Below are 22,506 nucleotides of genomic sequence, written 5' to 3'. Positions count from 1 at the left end.
CAAAATATCTTTATCAACATCTTTAATAAGTTGTATATATCTTATTATATATTATTTACACTGATTGGTGATATATTAATATCTAATGCATTGTGATTCAATTTACCATTTATATGCCAACTTGGGATACTTGCTGTTGTAATACTCTCATGAACAAGTTTAGTTAACGAAGTGCTTTATGTATGCATACAGTGTGTTAAGCTTTAGTATGCTACAGAGGTAGCCTCATCTTGTTGTAAGGGTTACAGCTGTTTGCGAACATTTGTTGTCAGCAATCTACTGAGATTATGGCTCATCAATATTATTCAATATGCTGATTGACTGATTCAGTAGTGTCAAACAGGTTTTTTTGCTCCGCCCATATTCCTGATAGTTTTAAGCAAGTATTTTGATGAGGAGGCATAAACAGACAATAATTATCCTTCATCAGCAGTTCTGGTTGACATAGGTATTTAAAGACTACAATATTTCATCATAGGCATAAGGTAAATCTTGATGACAATCCTCATTTTTCAGAATATTCATGAGTAGTGACAGCTGTTAATTTTGTTGTCGAGCTTTCAGTCTCCAAAGGCCTCACTCCAAGCAGCACTACTATTTTCTGCCTTCAAGTCTGTTGATAAATCTAACAGCCTTATTTTGTATATTTTCTATTTTTTCAATTTTAGTCTCCTATTTTGTACGTTTTATATTTACCTAATTGTAGCCCCCTATTTTGTATATTTTCTATTTTCTCAATTGCAGCCCATTAAATTGAATTCTACACCGTCTTAGCAAATTCCAAAATTGGATGGCATACACTGTTATATCAAAAGCTGGGCGCCATATGGAGTATATTTTATAGCATTTAGTATCCTGCTTGGCTTTTGTTTTTACACAATATAGCAGAACAGCCACTGCTAAAAAGATCACTTTTTTAGCCTGTAGCCAATAGGCTTATAGCTTAAGTTGTACTAAAGATAAGTGAAGGTGTTAAAATGTATCCTTAAAGCATATTTTTGCTGTGTTTGATGTTCAGAAATTCGCCTGGCTGGTGTCGAAAAACTCCCAACAGCAATAATAAAATTACTTTTTCTATGATAAACACCAGAAAGTGAAAATTTGATCAGTTTAGTCATCTATATAATTTGCACTAGCTGCATTACCCGCCTACAGAAACAGATTCATGTACAGCATAAGGTTTATTGAGAGTTGTCTTTCACACTGTATAACAACTCCAAATATGCAGTCTACTGAAATTGTTGCCCTGAATATGCATACACATATACATGTCAATAATGTTGGGGAGAACATTGGAAATCTGCAATGTGTTTTACAGCTAGATGCGTGTAAAATCTAGTAAATATTCTAGAGTCATGCATTCGTTCATACCCGTCTATATTTGCAATTGACGATCGTGCACTTCTGCCGCCGAGGCCCCGCCTTGGCTGACCAGTCTTTACCCGCTGAGCAGTTGACTATCGCGCACTCGCCTCGCAATCAATTGGCCCGCACCCGCCTCGCAATCGATTGCCTTGCACTCGCCTCGCAATAAATCGCTTCGCAATTAATCGCCTCGCACTCAATTGCCTCGCACTCAATCGCTTTGCAATCAATCGCCTCGCACTCGCAATCATTCGCCTCACACTCACAATCAATCACCTCGCACTCAATCGCTTCGCAATCAATAGCCTCGCACTCGCCAAATCATTATCCGGAAAGCCGCGCCTGGATACTCTCGCTGCACTCGGGGCAAAAAAGGTCTCCCGCGCATCCCCGAGTGACGCCACGGCCCCAAACCGCTAGCTGCATTACCCGTCCACGGAAACAGATTCATGTACAGCAAGAGGTTTATCGAAAGTTGTCTTTCATACTGTGAAACAACTCCAAATATGCCGTTTACTGAAATTTTTTGCCCTGATCACACTATGCATACACATATGCAGTCATATATGTCAATAATGTTGGGGAGAACAATGGAAGTCTGCAATACGTTTTATAGCTAGTCTACAATGCATCAGTCTCAAACCACTCAAATTGGAGTTGCCATATTTGTGTACAAAAAACTGATAATGAAATTGACATTGCTAGGCAAACTGAAGTTCTTCAAACTGGCAGTATTGAAAAGTTTTGCATCTTTTAAAAAATTATAATAAATATTTTGCTATCGCCAGCATTTATTAAATGGAGACTTCTACATGCTTAAAACACTAATCCTAGTTCACCAGTTTTTTGTCTATAGCCTGTGTTTTGACATGGTATATACAAACAGTAATGAGGTTGTGTCGATAAAATTTATATGTATAACAGCACAGACAGTATGATGTCAAGGCAGATACAGCATTAGCACCTTACAATAATAAAACATAGCGCCAACATGATAGCCTTTGTATGAGATACAATAAGGAAAACAAATGCATGAAAATATATATATACTGAAAAATATGTTAGAAAATGCTGCATGTGGTATAGCAGAACATGAAGAACATATCATGACATAACAATAACACAATGTTAGTTCAATGCAACACTTGCGGATAGACAGCATTTTTTGTTTTTCTGTCGAGTGTATGAACAAACAGTTTTCGGCTTGTGCCTACTTTTGAGCAGGCGACGTACAGCTGGTCATGGTTAAAGCAGGGTGACAGTAAGTCGATACCAGCTGCTCTCTTTCTTTTCACCACCGTCTATCGTAACCCTCGGAGTACAGGTGCAAGTTCTGTAGTAGCTGTAGTTCTGTGTACTCGTAGCTGGAAAAACAGTAAAAGTAACTCGGCTGCCGAAAGAAATGAACATGTTTACTATCACAAACAGTGGCAAATCCAACGTTTTTAACCCTTTCACTGAAGTAGACTCATTTATGCGTTTTCTATGGTCGACCGCGTAAACGCATTTTAGCGATTTTACCAGCAATTGCTAGTAACTGAATTTTATTATTCGTTGATAACATAACCAACGGTCTTTAGGACTATTATGGTAGTGACAGTGTTGTCCTAAGATTTCTCTTTAAAATTAGCCTAAAGTTTAATTTTAAAATCTTTGTTCGAGAATTTCCAACTTGAAAACGAAGAATTTTGTGTGCAAGTTCATTAAATGCGTCCAGTTAGAAAACAAATAACTACTTATGTTGATGACATTATAGCCGATTCAGATTTTTGTGATTACACAGATAATTAAAATAGCAATAGCAGCACTGACTCTGACGGTGGTGAAAGTAATGGTTTTGTAAGAATAAGGAACACTGTAGTGGATCGTTTTAGCTTTGTAGCTTCACATCGCTTTATCAATGCACAAAGTATAGATACAATGAATTTTTTTGCATAGCAGTGCTTGCTAACATGTTGGCAAAATGAAATATATAACCAAAGCAAACGTTCTAGGAGTTTGAAATTGAAAAAATATTGTATACATATATGAAGCAATATCGGCAAAATGGCTGGCAGTAGGCCGATAGCTAAATTTGTACATGAACGCAAGTGAAAGAGTATGTATTGAAAGTGTGGCAATTCATAGACAATACAACATTGTATAAGAAACACTTACCTTTTTGATGTGGAAATTTAGTAGGTGAGAACTGTGTTTTTTCCAACGTTTACGTGACCTTCGCGGTACACGTTGGCAGTAAATATTAATTGCATGTAAATCACTACTCATTAATTTATTTTATTTAATAAGTAGTACATTTGTATAGCTGTATAGACACCTTTGTATAGGCTGCAGAACTCAGGACGGTGCATTTTAACATGGCAGCAACTTTGCTGTTTAAAAGTGTGCTAACCGGAGATTTTGGTTAATGCGCCCTAGCGATGAAAGAAAAACAACAGAATCGCCGCACCTTTATATAAGCCGTGTGGCTCAAATCGTCAGACAAAAGTAGCGGCTAATAGAGTAATAGTCCGGAATTACGATATTTACTACTCATATTAATTCAGTCGGTTTCGTACGACTGAATGGAAAGAGAAAGACCGCTCTATAATTTATTTACTGTCACTACTCATATTAATTCAGTTCGCATCTTACGACCGAAATTCGTACGACGATAAAAGGAAAGACCGCTCTATAAGGCGGATAGACAGACAGACAACGATTGCCGTTTATATAGTAGATTACTTATTTATGCTTACGATTCATTGGAAGGTTTATTGATACCAAAGCCCACACATAACTAGGGTTTTATATGGCAGCGTTTGTATATTCATGTTTGATATTTACCAATCACAGGTTAACACTTGCAAATGGCAGACTGTATTGCTCCTTCATGATGGTACTAAGTTTTACAATGGTATTGTTTTTGCATTTTATAATCGTCATGGTGTAATGGCTTTGCGCGTATTGTGCCTTAAGTTACATAACATTACTATGATGGATGACAGAAATAAAACTACAAAATTAAATCTAATTTGCCCTTTATTCTTGACAATGATTAGGTCTTTGAAAAAATTGCCTCTAGGCTGGTCTGCTCTGCTATCCAGAAAGGGTGCTGTACCGTAAGTCCTTATGCTCAAGCCGCGCGGCTTGTCGTTGAGCGCGGCTTCTGGTTCAAGGTAATAAGCCGCAGCTAAAGCTAAGTTTTTAAAACTTACGTGAGGCTTAGGGCGGCTTCTCGATAAATGCGGTCTCTGCTCAGTTCCGCGCTATAACCATAGAACCGCAGTCATGATACACTTTTATGTACAGGTTTTGGCAACCTCCTCGTTTATTTTCAGGGTCATGTTTATGGAATACTTTAGACTAACGAAGAATTTATCGCTAATGTTTAACTCACCACAGTCGTAGGTCATTAAAACCATTTCATTCCTGACCGGCATATTTCCATAAACGTGAAGCCCTCTAACAGCGCAATAAAAATTTAGCTGAGACATGGCAAGAAGTTGTTGATGCAAGGGTTTAGGAATTTTAATTCGAACTTGGAAGTAAAAGAAAATTCCTTTCGCATGTACTGCTGTAGCCTGTTTTCTTATTCAAGAGTATGGGGGAATAACGAAACCCTTCTCAACACTCTCGCTCCTGAAGGAGTCAAGGACGACAAAACCTCGGTCATTAGCCGCGGTCTGTGTGCATACGCGGCTTGTTGGAGGATTATTTTTTCTTCCGTGAGTCATCTGGTTTTGAGCACAAGCCATGCGACTTGAGTATGAGGACTTACGGTATTCGGATTTTTAGAAACATGTTCTGCTTGACATATGGAAAATTACAAAGATTTTTAATCAGTTGCCTTTTCTCTTGGCTGAGAAGCGATCATAGCAAATGTGAAGGCAATAACACTTAGAGATAAGACTGCAAACAAGTGGGCTTGATTTTTATTATTGCTTTGGAGATGTACACTTTGAATCAATTTGTACCGTGGACAATATTCAGACCCCGCACATAAACTGTGGACACTATTCAGACCCCGCACATGAACTGTGGACAATATTCAAATCATGGGCATACGCCGTGGATGATATTCAGACCCTGCACATGAACTGTGGACAATATTCAGATCATAGGCATGACCCGTGGACGATATTCAGACCCCGCACATAAACTGTGGACAATATTCAGATCATGGAAATGCACCATGGACAATATTCAGACCCCGTAATGAACTGTGGACAATATTCAGACCCCGCACACGAACTGTGAATGATATTCAGACCCAGCACATGAATTGTGGACAATATTCAGATCATGGACATGCACCGTTGACAATTACTCAAAGCATTCATTGGCTTAGAATTCTCTGCCATATCGAAGAAGCTGCCAATGGTATTCATTCTTGGTTTTTAACATAGACCAGTCAACCATACAATGTAGTTCATATTTTTATCATGCTCAAGAATAATTTGGATTCACCAGATGCATCAGGGTGTCCATCTCATGAAGCTAATACTTGGTAAAGTGGCATTAGTTGTATAATAATGTTGTATAACACCAGTATTAAATGGAATACTCGAGGACACTGACTAGCAGATCTTTAGCCAAACTGCTAAACAGCACTATCTTAGCCACTATTAAGTTTTGAGCTTAAAGGTTGACTTGCAACAAAATTCACATTACAGTTTTTTTGGTATCAAAAGATTCACCATGTCTTACTCTGTTGTGTTGTAAGTGCCAAATATGTGGAAATGTGATTACAAGCTCTTAAAAGCTCAAAAGCGAAAAGCCGCCGTAGATTGGAATCTCTTTATTTCGATGACGTAGCCACGAATTTTGGTTATCGTCTTGTCACGTATGTTCTCACGTAAATTGAAAGGCCAACACAAAGCTCAATGTAAAACTTATCGTAGTACTAGTTTATGACAAACACTTCGGGTTTTACCGAAGACCGCGTATCAAATATAGATGCTCGATACTTTACAGTTTTGTTTCGGCCTGGCCTAATCGGCAAGTCATAATCTGATCATGTGACCCAATACTTCGCAAACAATTTCTGCAGCACTTTTTAATTATCACAAGTGACCAGCAGGCTCGTCATGATTATCAGACAATGATATGTACTCCTTCAAGCTAAGGCTAAAAAATTAAACGAATTTTTACGATAAGATATAAGATATCAGTGCTAAAAGTGACAGCATTACGGTGACGATAAAACAGACGCGTAAGAACAATAGACATGGTTTTATTGAATGCGTAAAGTATATTTGTGAAAATATTTCGACGAATAAGGTTGCAAGAAAGTGTAAACAGAAATCATCTCTCACAACTACATCACATTTGAGCCGTTTTGGAAAGGGAATCCAAGCTACGGCGGTCTCGTGTGGCTGCGATTTTCTGTTCGTTTTTGAGCTTTTAAGAGCTTGTAATCACCTTTTCACATATTTTGCACCTACAACACAACAGAGTAAGACATGATGAATCTTTTCATATCAAATAACGGTAATGTGAATTTTGTTGCAAGTCAACCTTTAAATGGCAAAAGAGCTACTCTTGCTATTGAGTTGGGGCGTTACAGGTCAATACTTGGTTATAACTGAAATATCAACAACACTGTCATAACCTAAAGAGCAAATGCACATCAGTTTTGTCTTGCACTGATTGAGCATTCTGCATGAGCAATGATGCCTGCATGATGCCGGGTGTCTGCCAAGCTAGATACATAAATAGTTTTTTCTTACACGCCTTGCTTAGCGGGGTGTGCCAAGTTGTGCGCACTCAAAGCTTTTTACTGCTATGCTGCTTCATATGACAGAATGTTTTAAAATTATTAAGAAAAACAATAATTTAAAATGGCTATCATCAATTAATAGGCGTGAATAAATCTTTTTCGATTGCTTATATATTAAGCTATATAGGTCTTTAAATTTGTGATTGACGCAACTGAAAGGACAACATAGGAATTATATATTCTCACGTTTTGTCTCCACATCATAAGTTCATGTTGAATTTTTACTTTTTCATAAAGATCTACAAGTTTTGTGTCCATAGGCATTTGATAAAGAAATGGCTTAATTTATGAATGCATACACTCTTACCATCATATATGTACACTTTTTGAATCAGTTTTGAAGTATTTCATTTTATTGTATTCTTATGCATTTGTGATTCTATCATTCTCCTTCATTCATGGAATTAAAATTTGTTGATATGATACGTAAAAGCTGTTGTATTACATCATAGTTATAATGTGACATAAAAGTCAGATGGCTAAACTAGACATTTTCTCATTAAACCAGCTGAGGTTTTAGTTATTCATTGGTTGTTTTAGATAAACCACAGTAAAACCAAAATACTAATGATTGACCAAAGCATATATCAACCCAATATAGGTTAACATAAACAGCTCTACGTTGTGTCTAGTTTGACCATTTTGTAGTTTCCTGTTGTGATTGTATTTTTGCCAATTCCTACATTATGTTCACCTACGGATGTCACTGTTGTTTATGCTCATATTTGATAACCTTTGGTAGAGACTAGTACCTTTACAATTCACTGAAGGAATATCACATAAACGCACTGTTATTATTTGTATAAACAATGTATTTACAACTTTGGTTTGGTTATGATGGCTTAACTCTGCAGCTAGCTGTAATCTACAGACATGCAGTCTGATCTTAGTTTTTGACCACATTCCGTTTAGAATTCTGGTCAAAAAGCAATTTGTTTGAATTCTGAAACAATTTTTTCGTTGCGAAACCGAGTCATTTTAATCTGTTCCCAAACAGTGCAACAACTCTTTTTAAACATCTTTAATTGTTTTTTGCCAAAAATGTATCTTGACCCTTTTACAGGTGGTGCGACATTAATGTCGTTTTGCGATATCGATCCTAGTGGGTGGTGTGACATTAATGTCGATATCGTACGCACTACGTATTAAGACTTACTACTGGTCTGCGTTCATTTTTCTATTCTATTAAATACTTTATAAAGTAAAAGAACACATGTGACGACTTGAATAACTACATTGTAGACATGTATCTTCTCATTTCAACTTGTTTTGGGGCGATCGTTATCAAACGTCCTTCAATGTTTTTTTTACTCAGTAAGATACTAAGCCTTTTTCCCCCCGACTCGAATTTTATGCTTTTATGTGAGCAAAAGAACTTGCTATTGGTCTGTGTTCGTTTTTCTATCAAATTAAATACTTTTAAAGTAAAAGAACACATGTGAGGACTTGATTAACTACATTTTAGACATGTATCTTTTTATTTCAACTCGTTTTGGGCGATCGTTATCAATATCGATGTTTTTTTACTCAGTAAGATACTAAGCCTTTTTCCCCCCGAAATGATTTTTATGCTTTACGATCGTTGTCGATGCCCTTTCTTTGTGCCTTTTTTACTTAGTGAGATCCAAGCATTGATCTTTTGAGAACACAAAAAACATTTTATAATCATGGCTTCATCTTCCCAACGACCTGCTAGATCAACTCGAAAGGCCCAGTTTGTTTTGGCAGATTCTATAGTTGTTGACTCAGACAATGACTCAAATTTTTCTGATGTCAATCCAATGGACTTTGATATAAGTGATGAGTCTAGTGATGACGATGCTTCTGTTGTCACTTATCACAATCAGACAATATGGACTATAGACCACAAATAGACTGTATGGACTATCATGGATATGTGCTACGGACTAAGTCTAAACAGTGGCTAATATGCATTACAAAGTGTGGTTCTACTTGTAAAATGCTTTATTTGTAATATAAATGCAGAATATTTTATTCAACAATATAACATTATCGCAACAACAATCAAATTTTTCAGTTTTCTTAAAAATTTACATGTGTAAAGGTAGTTTAAATAGCTCAGATAGGCGCAAAGGGTGTAAAACTGTTTGTACAATGCCATGTTATATGACACAAACCTATCATACAACCATAGTGTAGCAAAAAAATATCATTTCAATTAAGTTTCAAAATTTTCATATTTTTGAAAAATTAATTCACCCAGGACGATCTGAAATAGGCTCAAAAACTCATCTGCGAAAAGGTTAAGACAGCAGCTTACATCATTATTATAAAGCACAGACAACTCCTTATAAACACCCTATCAAGAAAGAAGGCCAATATGGGGAATGTGTTGCTCGATCTGTAGCAAACTCCTGCTCGCATTTCCTAAGATATTTGTGTACATTAAAAGAGTCTATTTTATTCTAATGAAAGAAGAATAATGTACAAGAACACTACGCAAAATGCAAATTAAAGTTAATATTTCACGAAACACCATGAAACTGTTTATATACAATGGTTGAGTACTAAAAAATAATGGGAGAGATGGTCAGGTTTCCTTGGCTTATTTCACAAGTATTTGAATTCAAATTTTTTTATTTCACCTCCCATTTGTCTTAGATCGTAGATGTTCGACACCCAAGTTTAACTCTATTCAATAACTCGGACATTTTGTATATCTACTATAATAGTTTGGTAGCAAATATTGTAGTCAAAGTATATTAATGGGTGAAAATTGATTGACCTACTATATTGATTGTTCTAGCTTGCATTTAGGAGTTTATTCTCAAGATAATACAGGCTCACTTGACCCGTAAGTAACAGTGGCAGCAGTTCAGGTGTATTTAAACTAATTGTATTATCTATATTTAAATATTACAGTTACTGGACTTAGTAATTAACCGGATGTTAACCTTGCGGTAAATGAACCCTTATCTGGTGTGTGTGTGTATATATATATGAGCATATGTTAGCGTAAGTTTTAAAATTAGTTTCATGGAGCGTGAGGTCTTGGCGGCAGTTTTTACATTTAGCATTACCTAGTTGCCAGTGTGCTTACTGTGTGTTACATTTGAGCCATATTTCATTTTGTTATGCAAACAGTAACTGAATTCAACTGGAAAAATGAAAAGCGTGGTTTGACAATACATCGATATTTTTCTCAATAATGTTTTTTACTCGCATGATACAAGTGCTTTTATAATGTCATGAATATTAAGCTATTCGTTTTTCAAACTATTTTAGGAAATGGAGTTGCTGAAGTCTAAGGGTCAGGTTTATGGTTGGATGGGACAGGTGTCGGAAGCCCACAATGCTGATTCTCCGGTTAGTTGTCTATGCAGAAGCAAGAAAATAGCTGTAGTTCTTTTTACTGGTAGTTATTGTCTCCCCTTGTTTTTTTTTCTGCAGTACAAACAGTTGCACATCCGAAAACTATTACAAAATTCTACCCAATGGGATTCACAGCAAGAAATTTCGGAGATGAACTATTGCAAGGTTAGCTTCACAGATATGCCAATTTCTTTGAGCATATGTACTGGTTTCTCCTTGTGATTTAAACAATTCAGTTGGCTGAAGTGTTTTCTGATTGGATGATATCTCAAATTCAAGTTATCTGTACTTGGAATACAGAGTTCTACAGACAAAGTTGAAGACGAAGAGAGAAAAGATTATTCTGAGGCGTGCTATAAGGAAGAAACTCTCTCTAGCAATGGAGAAGACATTGATGTAGAGGTATAATTAACATAAATGCATTATACACAATATCCATGTTTATCAGGTGTTATACTTGCATGTGTCTCTCTCTCTCTATATATATATATATATATATATATATATATATATATATATATATACATATATATATATATATACATATATACATATATATATACATATATATACATATATATACATATATATATATACGTTGTATATATATACATATATATATATATACGTTGTATATATATACATATATATATACATATATATACGCTGTATATATATATATTTATATATATATACTGATGAAGAAGAAGGTTGCAGCTCACTAGAATAGAGTGCTCAATATTAAAATAGAGCATTTATATAAAATATATTAAGAACTGAAAACTTTTAAAACTGTTTACTACTTAAAGTTTCATGGTTGTTACCATTCATCAGGTAAAATAAAAATGATCTGAAGCTCATATGACTGTATGCAAAAACACAACGAGTAGCTTAACGATAAAAGCCAGCTACATATAATACAACAATTTAATTGGTTCATGTCACAGCATTGCAAATCAAGTGCTTATTTGAATGCCTGCACTTGGACACAAGCTCGTTTCGTGAGTTTAAACTTGCAAGCTCAGGTTTGTATAGAATGAAGTACTTCTCCCAAATGCACAAATTACAGCGTTTACTGGTCTTATTGTAACTACTCGCTTTCTTCAATACTCTCCACTTGATGTCGTACTGGATGGACCGATCTTTAAGCTGCCATATATAACTACTTAGCTCTGTTGATGTTCGTTTTGATGGATTGTTGAAGCTGCTACGATGGTTGTACTATCTTTTCTTGAATGGGCCCTCTGTCAGGCCAACATATGTTTGTTTGGCAGCATCAGGTTCGTTGGTCATAACTGTAGCCTGATAGATGACAGAACTGGACGTGCATGATTTGATTTGCAATGCTGTGACATGAACCAGTTAAATTGTTGTATTATATATAGCCGGCTTTTATCGTTAAGCTACTAGTTGTGTTTTTGCATACAGTCATATGAGCTTCAGATCATTTTAATTTTACCTGATGAATGGTAACAACCATGAAACTTTAAGTAGTAAACGGTTTTAAAAGTTTTCAGTTCTTAATATATTTTATATATATATATATACTGTACATATATATATAAATTGTTTCCTGGTCAACTCAAGTTAGTGGTGATGTTTACTCAAGCTTCCTACCAGAGACCTTTCAAGTTTGTCCACTCGTCTCAATATCTTAGCCATTCCCACCAGCACGCTTTTTTACAATTCACTTGTGTTGATTGTTGCTGGTATTTGATCAAGTCATATTTGATGTGTAGGTGTTATTGCACCCAAAAATCCAGAAACTTAAATGTTCTTCTTAATGTTCGTCCTCTCGCTGCAGCTCTTTCTGACTTTGGAGTTTTTTTTTCCTTTTTCTTTTTCTTTTTTTTACCATATGCTAAGTAATTCATAAAATATTGAAGTTTTATCACTAGATTTTAAAGTATAATTTAAAAAATTGTAATTATGGTGATAAATTAAACTTCGTCGCTTGTTATGTGTCATTGTTTATGCGCCAATAAAACCGCCAACATTACACTAGCCGGCATGACACCTCTTGATTTTTTACCCCAGTTAGGCAAACTATGGCGAATACTAAGAAAAATGACAACGGAAAATAGAACATTTAATCCTACGTGGGCTGATTCGGTTGCTTTCACTGCTGATGAGACTGGCTCACCAGTTTGCTTAGTATGTAATGAGAAATTTGCAAACAACAAAAAGTCAAATGTCGCAAGACACTTTTGAAATAAAAGCGCAGCCTTTGCTAAAAAATATCCAGAGGGAGATGAGAGAAAAAAGACCGTTTTGGAACTGATGCGTAAGGCTAATTTGAGCAAAAATCATTTCAAAAAGTGGATGAAGTCCGCAAATTCAACTGCATATGATAGTTTTGTGGCCGCTCAAGAAAAGGCACGGAAAGCAGTTCACCGACAGAGAATATATAAAAGAATCATTCATTAAGAATGATTCTTTTATATATTTTCAGTCGGCTGCAGTTAGAATTTAAGTTCGGCGTTTTGTTAAAAGAACAACTGAATTAAACATGCAGTTGCAAATTTTCTTGAAAGTAACCTTAAAAACGACGAACGACGTAATATTTTTACGTTCAAGTTATTATTAGCTATTTTATTGTTCTTTGCAAAAGCGTAATTTTGTTTTCTCAGCAGTTAAATTATTATACATGCCACATCTTTTCGTTCTATGATGTAAACATGGGATAAAAGCATTAAAAGCTAAACAAAAATGTTACATGTAGTATTTATTTGTTTTTAATTCTAAAATATCAAAGGGGGATTGTGGTTCCCTCTGCGTTCTGTGAAAAGGTTGCAGACCCCTGTTCTAGTCCATGAGTACTGTATATGTTATAGTGGCCCTTTTGCTCTCCTTGTCCACTACCAGAATATCTGGCTGGTTTGCTAAGATGTGGTTGTCTGTCTGGATGTGGAGGTTTCATAGGAGCTTAGCACAGTCGTTCTCATTGAACTTATCTGGAACTTCCTACCGGCTTATGGTTTATTGAGGCCATACTCATAGCATAGCCTTTTGCAGACTACATCTGTAACATGGTTATGCCTCTCAATATATACATTGCCTGCTAGCTGCTTGCATCCACTGATGATGTTTTAGATAGTCTCTGGTGCATCCTTGCACAGTCAGAATCTTAGATCATTTTTAGTGTGATAAATCTGTGTTTGGATTAACAACTTTAGAAATGATCCAGATGCAGACTATGCAAGGATGCACCAGAGACCATTCCACGTATCATCAGTGGATGCAAGCAGCTAGCAGGCTATGTATACATTGAGAGGCATAACCATGTTACAAATGTAGTCTGCAAAAGGCTATGCTATGAGTATGGCCTCAATAAACTGCAACACTGGTGGGAAGCTCCGGAGAACTACCGCGCTGAGCTCCTCTGAGACTTCTACATCTGAATTGACAAACATGTCTTGGCAAACTAGCCAGATATTGTAGTGGTGGACAAGGAGATCAAGAGGGCTACTATAATATATATCTAGCAGTACGCAATGACTACAGCAACGAAAAGAAAAGCAAAGAAAAGGAAGAATTGGAGAAATATCTCTTTCTCGGAGAGGAGATTGGACAGTGCTGGCATGTAAGTACAACTGTGATTCCAATAGTTATTGGAGCACTGAGTACAATAACACCTGCACATCAAATTTGGACTACCCAAATATTGGCAACAATCAATCCAACAAAGTTGCAGAAAATTGTTTTATTGGGAACGGGTAAGATCTTGAGATGAGTGCTCACACTCCCTGGTCTCTGATAGGAGACCTGGGAGTAGTAGTGAAAAAGGAGAGCAATAGGGCTACTATAATATATATACATGTATCAGTACTCAATGACTACAACATAGCCAGCAAAGAAAAGTAAAAAGTGGAGAGATATCTCCCACTTGGAGAGAAGATTGAACAGTTCTGGCATGTAAGTACAACTGTGATTACGATATTCATCGGGTGCAATAACACTTGCACATCAAATGTAGATTACCCAAATTTCGGCAACAATCTACACAAGGGAGTTGTTGAAAAGCGTACTAATGGGAACAGCTAAGATCTTGAGACGAGTGCTCAAACTCTTAGGTTTCTGGTTGGAGATCCGAGCTTGAGTAAACATTAGCACACACTTGAGTTAACCGAGGTCAGGAAACAATTTATATACAATGTATATATATATATAGTGTATGTATAGAGGTCATCTCTTAATGCTCATTTATTTCTATTGTATTTCATATTATACACTTATTGTTGCGCAAACAACTTTGGTAACTACTCTGAGTGCTGTCCATCCATGATGTAAAGTTTTGGATCAAACATATTATTTCAACTTCAACAAATTAAAATATTATTTCAACAGGAACTCAACTCACCTGCATGAGTTGAGTTTCTGTGTAATGCAATTGGCTATGCAGAGTATTAGAAAGAGTAGAGAAAATCTCTTTTCCGGTCAGGCACTTATGATACTAAAAACATTTATTGCACGGCTTCTTTCAATTTGTGATTGTGAGAGTTGCGGCACTTTTAGATTTGATATGCCACACTTTTCAATCACTAAAAGATAAGTTTTTTTATTGACGCACATGCAAGAGTGAAATATGTTTATGTAATTGTTTTGATTCTTCCCTATAAGAATTTTTGCCCACAATTCCTCATTTTCGATAATAATAATAATAATGGAACAACAATAAAAAAATAATAATGAAACTATAATGAAAACAACAATAATGGATGATCTGTTTGATTTTTGCTAACTCGATTTACCGGTATATAACGTACATGTATATCACACAGCATATAGATTTGTTGCGTAGGTGCTTGGGTACTGAGACAAGTTTCCTTGCTTTCTCATCATACATTCTACATTACTGATCCTTTGAAATCTTAATTGCTAACAACTACTCTATAATTTCATTTCAAAGTTTAATAAGAATCAAGAGATGAAAGGTATATTTGGTTCATAAGTTCTAGGAATGTAAAGTTTTAGCTTTCAACCAGAATGTTTATAAATAAAATTAGACAACTAACAATGCTCTCTTACTCATGAGTGTTATTGTGTCCATGAAAAAGGAATTGTCTTCTTACTGCTTGGAAAGAGCTGTCACACCAATTCTAAAAGTGTCACAACTCCAAGTAATGGAATAATGCCTCGCACTAAGTGTTATATGCGGCAACCATTTCAAGCTGTTGCACAGATGTGTAAGTTTGTATAAAGTATTGTTCATGCATGACAAAGGCCATGCAAGCCATTGCAATTGGCTGCTATTGCAACATTCACGACCATTTCCTTGGACCGTATACGATATGTTAGTTTTAAAGGTTGACTTGCAACAAAATTCACAGTACAGTTATTTGGTATGATAAGATTCACCATGTCTTACTCTGCTGTGTTTTAGGTACAAAATATATGGGAATGTGATTACAAGCTCTTAAAAGCTCAAAAACGAACAGTTAATCGCAGCCACACGAGACCGCTGTAGTTTGGATTCGCTTTCCAAAACGGCTCAAATGGGACGTAGTTGTTACAGGATGGTTTCTGTTTACACTTTCATGCAACCTCATTCGTTGAAATATTTTCACAAATATGCTTCACGCATTCAATAAAACCATTTCTATTGTTCCTACGTGTCTGTTTTATCGTCATTGTAATGCTGTCACGTTTAGCACTGATATCTTATAACTTACCGTAGAAAATTGTTAAACTTTTTAACCTTATCTCCAAGGAGTACATATCATTGTCTGATAATCATGACGAGCCTGTTGGTTACCTGTGATAATCGAAACGTGCTGCAAAAATTATTTGCAAAGTATTGGGTCACGTGATCAGATTACGACTTGACGATTGAATAATGCCGAAACAAAGCTGTAAAGTAGCGAGCATCTATTTTTGATACGCGGTCTTTGGTAAACCCGAAGTGTTTGTCATAAACTAGTGCTAGGATAAGTTTTACATCGAGCTTTTTATTGGCCTTTCAATTCACGTGAGAACATCACGTGACAAGACGATAACCAAACTGGAATGACTACATCATCGAAATAAAGAGATTCCAATCTACGGCGGCTTTTCGTTTTTGAGCTTTTAAAAGCTGGTAATCACATTTCCACGTATTTGACACCTACAACACAACAGAGTAAGACATGGTGAATCTTTTGATACCAAATAACTGTAATGTGAATTTTGTTGCAAGTCAACCTTTAAATTTTTACTTGCGTTGTTTATATTCTTGGTTAATGGTGATCCCTTCACTAGACTTAGTCTTGTCTTGAGTTACTGTGTATATCATTTGGTAATGTGTTAACCATTGTAATTGCCTCATTTCTCCAGGAAATAATGTCAGGTCAACCACATCTTACTAGCCCATTTAAATTGTCTAAAGAAGATGATCTGGTGCAAAGGCTGGCGTTGTGGAAAATTCCATTAATCAACAAGTAGGTGCTGCAAGTTGGGTCTGCAATTTAGCTAACCTCAATTCGTACTTTTACTTTGTGATTCTAAATACAGTCAAACAGGGATAACTCGCCCACGGATAGCTCGAACACATGGTTAACTCGAACGGTTTCTTTGGTCCGTTCCCACGTAATGGTAAATTGCTATAGATAACTCGACCTCAACTCTGTTAACTCGAACAGTTTTTTGTCCAACGGCTACCGAGACGGTTGTTATCGCTTTAGATAATCACTTTATTCCAAGTCATAGAGGTAAACCTCAATTTTTCGTGAATCATAGGTGTCGTTATTACCACAGTCGGCAAAATATTTTTGTCAACGACTTCTCTAAAGTTTTGGTGAATTTTGATTTTTACCAAACATCCGCTTAGCGATCGCCTTTCGGAAGCATGGAAAAGTGAGGTGACCTTCGCATAAACTTCAAGAAAAATCGGCAAAATTGATCTCGGTTAAAACGCTCAAAAGAAAAAGATGTCTTTTCTTCTGAGCATTTCAACAACGATCAAGTTTTGCCAATTTTAATCTAAAAAACGTCCTGGCAATAACATCACCTCAAACAACAAAACAATCTCAAGTGATAGAAAAATCTCCTATACTTTTTGATAAAAAAGTTTTAAACTTTACATTAGAAGCATTTAATTTGAAACAAGCCATTTGTGCTTTTGATTTCTATTATCGTTTGTATATGTGCATGTATCTACTAATAAATAAATAAATACATGGACTTGTGACAGTGCTCTGATAACTTGAACGCCCTGATAACTTGAACCCTTTCGCTCGGTCCCGTGAACTTCGAGTTATCCATGTTTGACTGTATCTATATTACATCTTCCATCATAAAACTTCCTGATAACCAGGATGAACTGTATAGCGTGTATACCGTGTCAGGTTTACCTATGAAGGTAATTCATTTCAAGGTCTGCTTCGTATATTCAAGCAGTCAAATGTTGGAACGAATATTCCCACAATACAATTTGTTTGATTCATTCCACAACCTAAAATAATTCTTATTTAATTTTGCAAATAACTAAAACAGAAATAAAACAAATGCAATATATAAAAACGCGTAAACAAAATCAATGAATAAAGCAATAACCAGCAAAAAGAGGTTTTTATTTTACCTTCAAAACACATGAATTGAAGAGTGGAAAGGGCAGTGCACAGGTTCAGAGATAGAAGTGGTGATAGAGGTGTGGCGGCATGGCTTATTCTAAAACCTAGTTTGCATCAGACACCTCTCAAACCCCTATGTATTATGCAGTTTGTGCCTTTGGAGTTATGTTCTCATACACTTTTGCAAGGGCTGGTGTTTCCAATGACTGTTTTGTCTTACAGTGTATTTAGACTTCACCTATAGCAATGCAGATGCGGAACATCAACTCGACTGGTTTTGCTAGATAATTAATTTTTGTTAACTACAAGAACTTTGCATCTCATAGTTGGTATGAGATGCATCTCATAGTGGGTAGGGGAGTCTTTAAGGTAACATATGCATCTACATGAACAGTATTAGCCAATACAGTAATCTATCAGACAGAGAGACTTCAGGTGTATTTTTGACGTCTATGAATATTGATTTATCAGAAACACTCTACTGATAATACCTTTTCTTTGAACTCCTGTCGTACACATTGTTCAAACGGAGCGAAGAGGCTTGACTAAGCCATAATATTTTTGTTTGCCAGGAACTCTTTCACTCTATTGTTCACATACACTATCATCAGTTTCCTGTTAGTTTTGCGCACATCTGGTGACTCAAGTGAATCAGACTTCACATAGCCTAGGAGGAAATTAAACTAAGCTAGCGTATATGTTTTTATTATTTTTATGTTTTATAATTAACGTGTTCTTTTTTATTTTCCTCGAGCCCTACACAAGCTGAGATGCTCCTAAAAACTTTGAACGTCTTATGTTAGAAATAACATCTGGTGTAGAGTGAAACATTTACTCAAATGCTATATCGTATATTGAAACATTTATGTTAACATTCGTATGTTAAATATGTAGAGCTTAGACTGTGTTCTAAATAGGGTCTTCGTGCAGTTAACGCTTTCACTACCGTGAGCCAATGTATCAGTAATCGCGGTAATAGAAGTACAGACTGTAAGCCGATGAATCTATTGATACGCCTGTACCTATTGATAAGCCGATGAATCGGCTTATCGATAGGGTTTCACTTTTCTTTTCATTACAAAGCCTAAGCATTAGCTAGACTAATTAAATTGTGTTTCCAACGAAAAAACCTTGTTTTCAATCACGTACAACCAATCGAAAATATTTTTACTAAGCAATTCCATTTCTACTTATTTTTCCAAACGGGAAAACCGGATCGCTCAAGTCATGGCAAAAGAAAATTTACCGCATTCGTTCAATGCAAAGGAAGCATAAGAAATTTTGCGAGAGTGGATTCACTAAACAGTTTTATACTTATCTTGTAGATAATTTTGTTCTGATTAAGATACATTTTACAGTAAAACAATATCTGCTTTGATTTTTCAGATATTCCATAAATAATCGCGGTATAGCAAATTTTCAAAAATCCGTTTGAATTAATTTGGTCAGAATAGGGAATTTAGCGCAGTAGTGAAAGAATTAATGTAGTGTCATATATCACCCCTCATTCTAGTCATATAGTCTACTTATGAGATCCATTGCACCGGCAGCATCATCAAGTTATTCCGTTCATTTCAGGTTTCCATCTCAGATGTTCCTCTGATCTGCATGCTCATCAAATAAACATTTTAACATCGCTTCTGGTAAACTGACAATGATGCAAGTGTCTAACATTTTATGATATGCATTTTCGCTGTAAGTTTGCATTTGCAACATTTGGCAAAGCAAAAATTAAAGTCAAAACATTATAGCTTTCATGATATAATTTCAGCGTAGCTGTATAAACAGCTTATGAATTGCTACTATAATTTATTCTTGATTGTATCCGCAAATCAGCTCAAAGTTCAATTACATTTTTATCTGGACTAAACACGTTTGAAACTAAAAGGTAATAAATGTCTGCATAAAAAGGATCATATTAATTATTTGATTCTATACACTTACTTTAGACTAGTCTTCAACTTGCGAGTTCTTCCAGCTTATAGCGCTTCAAGAGGCGGAAAACTCATTAGATTTTCTTGAAGGTGCTAGATCGGAACTTCTACATGCAAATTTAATTCACTCTTGGACCTGCTTCACACCTTGAAACTGTCATGTGTTGTATGTAATATTTCCATAAGAATGCACTGTTAGTATAAGTTTGTTAGTTAATTTAGTTCATTTAGTTGCACGGACCAAACAGCTGTGATGATGCCTTAATAAGTGTTGCTGATAATTAGCTGATAGCAATAAATCAATTTCATTGTGTACAAAAGATGTAAAAATGAAATTTATGAAATAATGTTCAAATGTATACAGAAGATGTGTATAAATTAATAAAAAATTAATGCATAAAAATGTTTTATTGTTGTGACAAGGTGATGGAAAATTGACAAGGCAAGGAAAATTGTAGTTTTGACTATGCAAAAGCATTGAGATAGAGGTGATGATAGAGATATGCTGTACAACATAATCTAAGACTAGTGAAAGTTTAAACTAACTCAGATTGTATATTTTTATTGTCTACTAGTGATAAACCCGACATTGCCGGGTAAGGTTTTCATTTTTTATCTGATAGCCAGTAGGTGGTTTGCATTACAACATTTGCAACACAGAAGTTTGCAAATCTCTAGTTGGCGTCAGCAAGCAGTTTCATGTTTGTCTTCTAATACATGCAGAATCAAAAAGTTACTTACCGTATGTGTCACAAGAATTATGGTATACGAGCAGTAAACAAGGTGATGCTTGGAATTCCTTTCATTTTCAATCAGATAGCCCGATCAGATAGCCTGCAGGTGGGTGTTTAAGAGACTGATTCTCAGGAATCAGATGGAATTTTAAAATAAACTATTTTAGAGGCCTGGCAGATGGCAAAGAGCATATGCGTGTGAAGTTTGACCATAAATGTAGAAAAGCATAGTGTCATTCAGTAACAAACACAGACACACGCAATAATAAAATGGGGTTTATTATTGTACATTTATATATCTTTGTCTCCTTTTTTATTTTCGCCTCTAGCTTCATCAGTAGCAAAACTTGAATGCTTCAAGAAATTTCGGACACCTTACTTTGGAAATTACTTATGCGTGGAGTGAGATATGTGCTCAATTTTTCTATCATATGTTGAAAACTTTGTATGTAGAGACAATCTTAAGTAGAGGTTTGATTTCAGATCTCCTAATTCAACCGTAGGATCAGTAACTTATTCAAGTTTTAAAAAACACGCAATTTTCTGTCGTATCTTTTTGCTCTGCATGCGTAGGGGCTGTCCTAGCTTGTGCTCTGGATGAACTGTTACTGAAGATGTCTACATAAAAATGTCTGTGGAAGTTATATTACAAACATAAAAGTATACTTGTCTATGCAAATATGTCTGTGGAAGTTATATTACAAATATAAAAGTATACTTGTCTATACAAATACATGTATGTCTGTGGAAGTTATATATTACAAATATAAAAGTACTATACTTGTCTATGCAAATATGTCTGTGGAAGTTATATATTACAAATATAAAAGTACTATACTTGTCTATGCAAATATGTCTGTGAAAGTTATATTACAAATATAAAAGTACCCGAGTCTAGGCAAAAATGCTTATAGAAGTTATTTCAACAATATAAAAACATATGTCTGTGTGCAAATACATGTATCTATAAAGGTTACTTTTAAAGTATGAAAGCACATATCTCTATGCACAGATGTCTATGAAAGTTAAAATACCAAAGTACTTGTGTCTATGCAAAGATGTCTAAAGAAACTCTTTTAAAAATAAATCTTCAAGCAAATATTGCATCATCATTCATTTCTGTTGCTTTCTAATGTTCATTTCTTTACACCATTATTCAGTGTCACATATCATGACTAGACCATTATTCGGTGTCACATATCATGACTAGACCATTATTCGGTGTCACATATCATGACTAGACCATTATTCAGTGTCACATATCATGACTAGACCATTATTCAGTGTCACATATCATGACTAGACCATTATTCAGTGTCACATATCATGACTAGACCATTATTCAGTGTCACATATCATGACTAGACCATTATTCGGTGTCACATATCATGACTAGACCATTATTCAGTGTCACATATCATGACTAGACCATTATTCAGTGTCACATATCATGACTAGACCATTATTCGGTCTCACATATCATGACTAGACCATTATTCGGTGTCACATATCATGACTAGACCATTATTCAGTGTCACATATCATGACTAGACCATTATTCGGTGTCACATATCATGACTAGACCATTATTCGGTGTCACATATCATAACTAGACCATTATTCAGTGTCACATATCATGACTAGACCATTATTCAGTCTCACATATCATGACTAGACCATTATTCGGTGTCACATATCATGACTAGACCATTATTCGGTGTCACATCTAGGTGCGTCTGGTTTTGTAGACGAGCAAGTTTCGCTTTCGATCGACCTTCTAATAAAAGACTTTCGAGTCTGTCTTCATCCACTATAAAACGATTACAGAGCAT

The sequence above is a fragment of the Watersipora subatra genome, chromosome 3, assembly GCF_963576615.1.
Source record: "Watersipora subatra chromosome 3, tzWatSuba1.1, whole genome shotgun sequence".
NCBI classification, from domain to species: domain Eukaryota; kingdom Metazoa; phylum Bryozoa; class Gymnolaemata; order Cheilostomatida; family Watersiporidae; genus Watersipora; species Watersipora subatra.
This window is presented reverse-complemented; position numbering follows the sequence as displayed.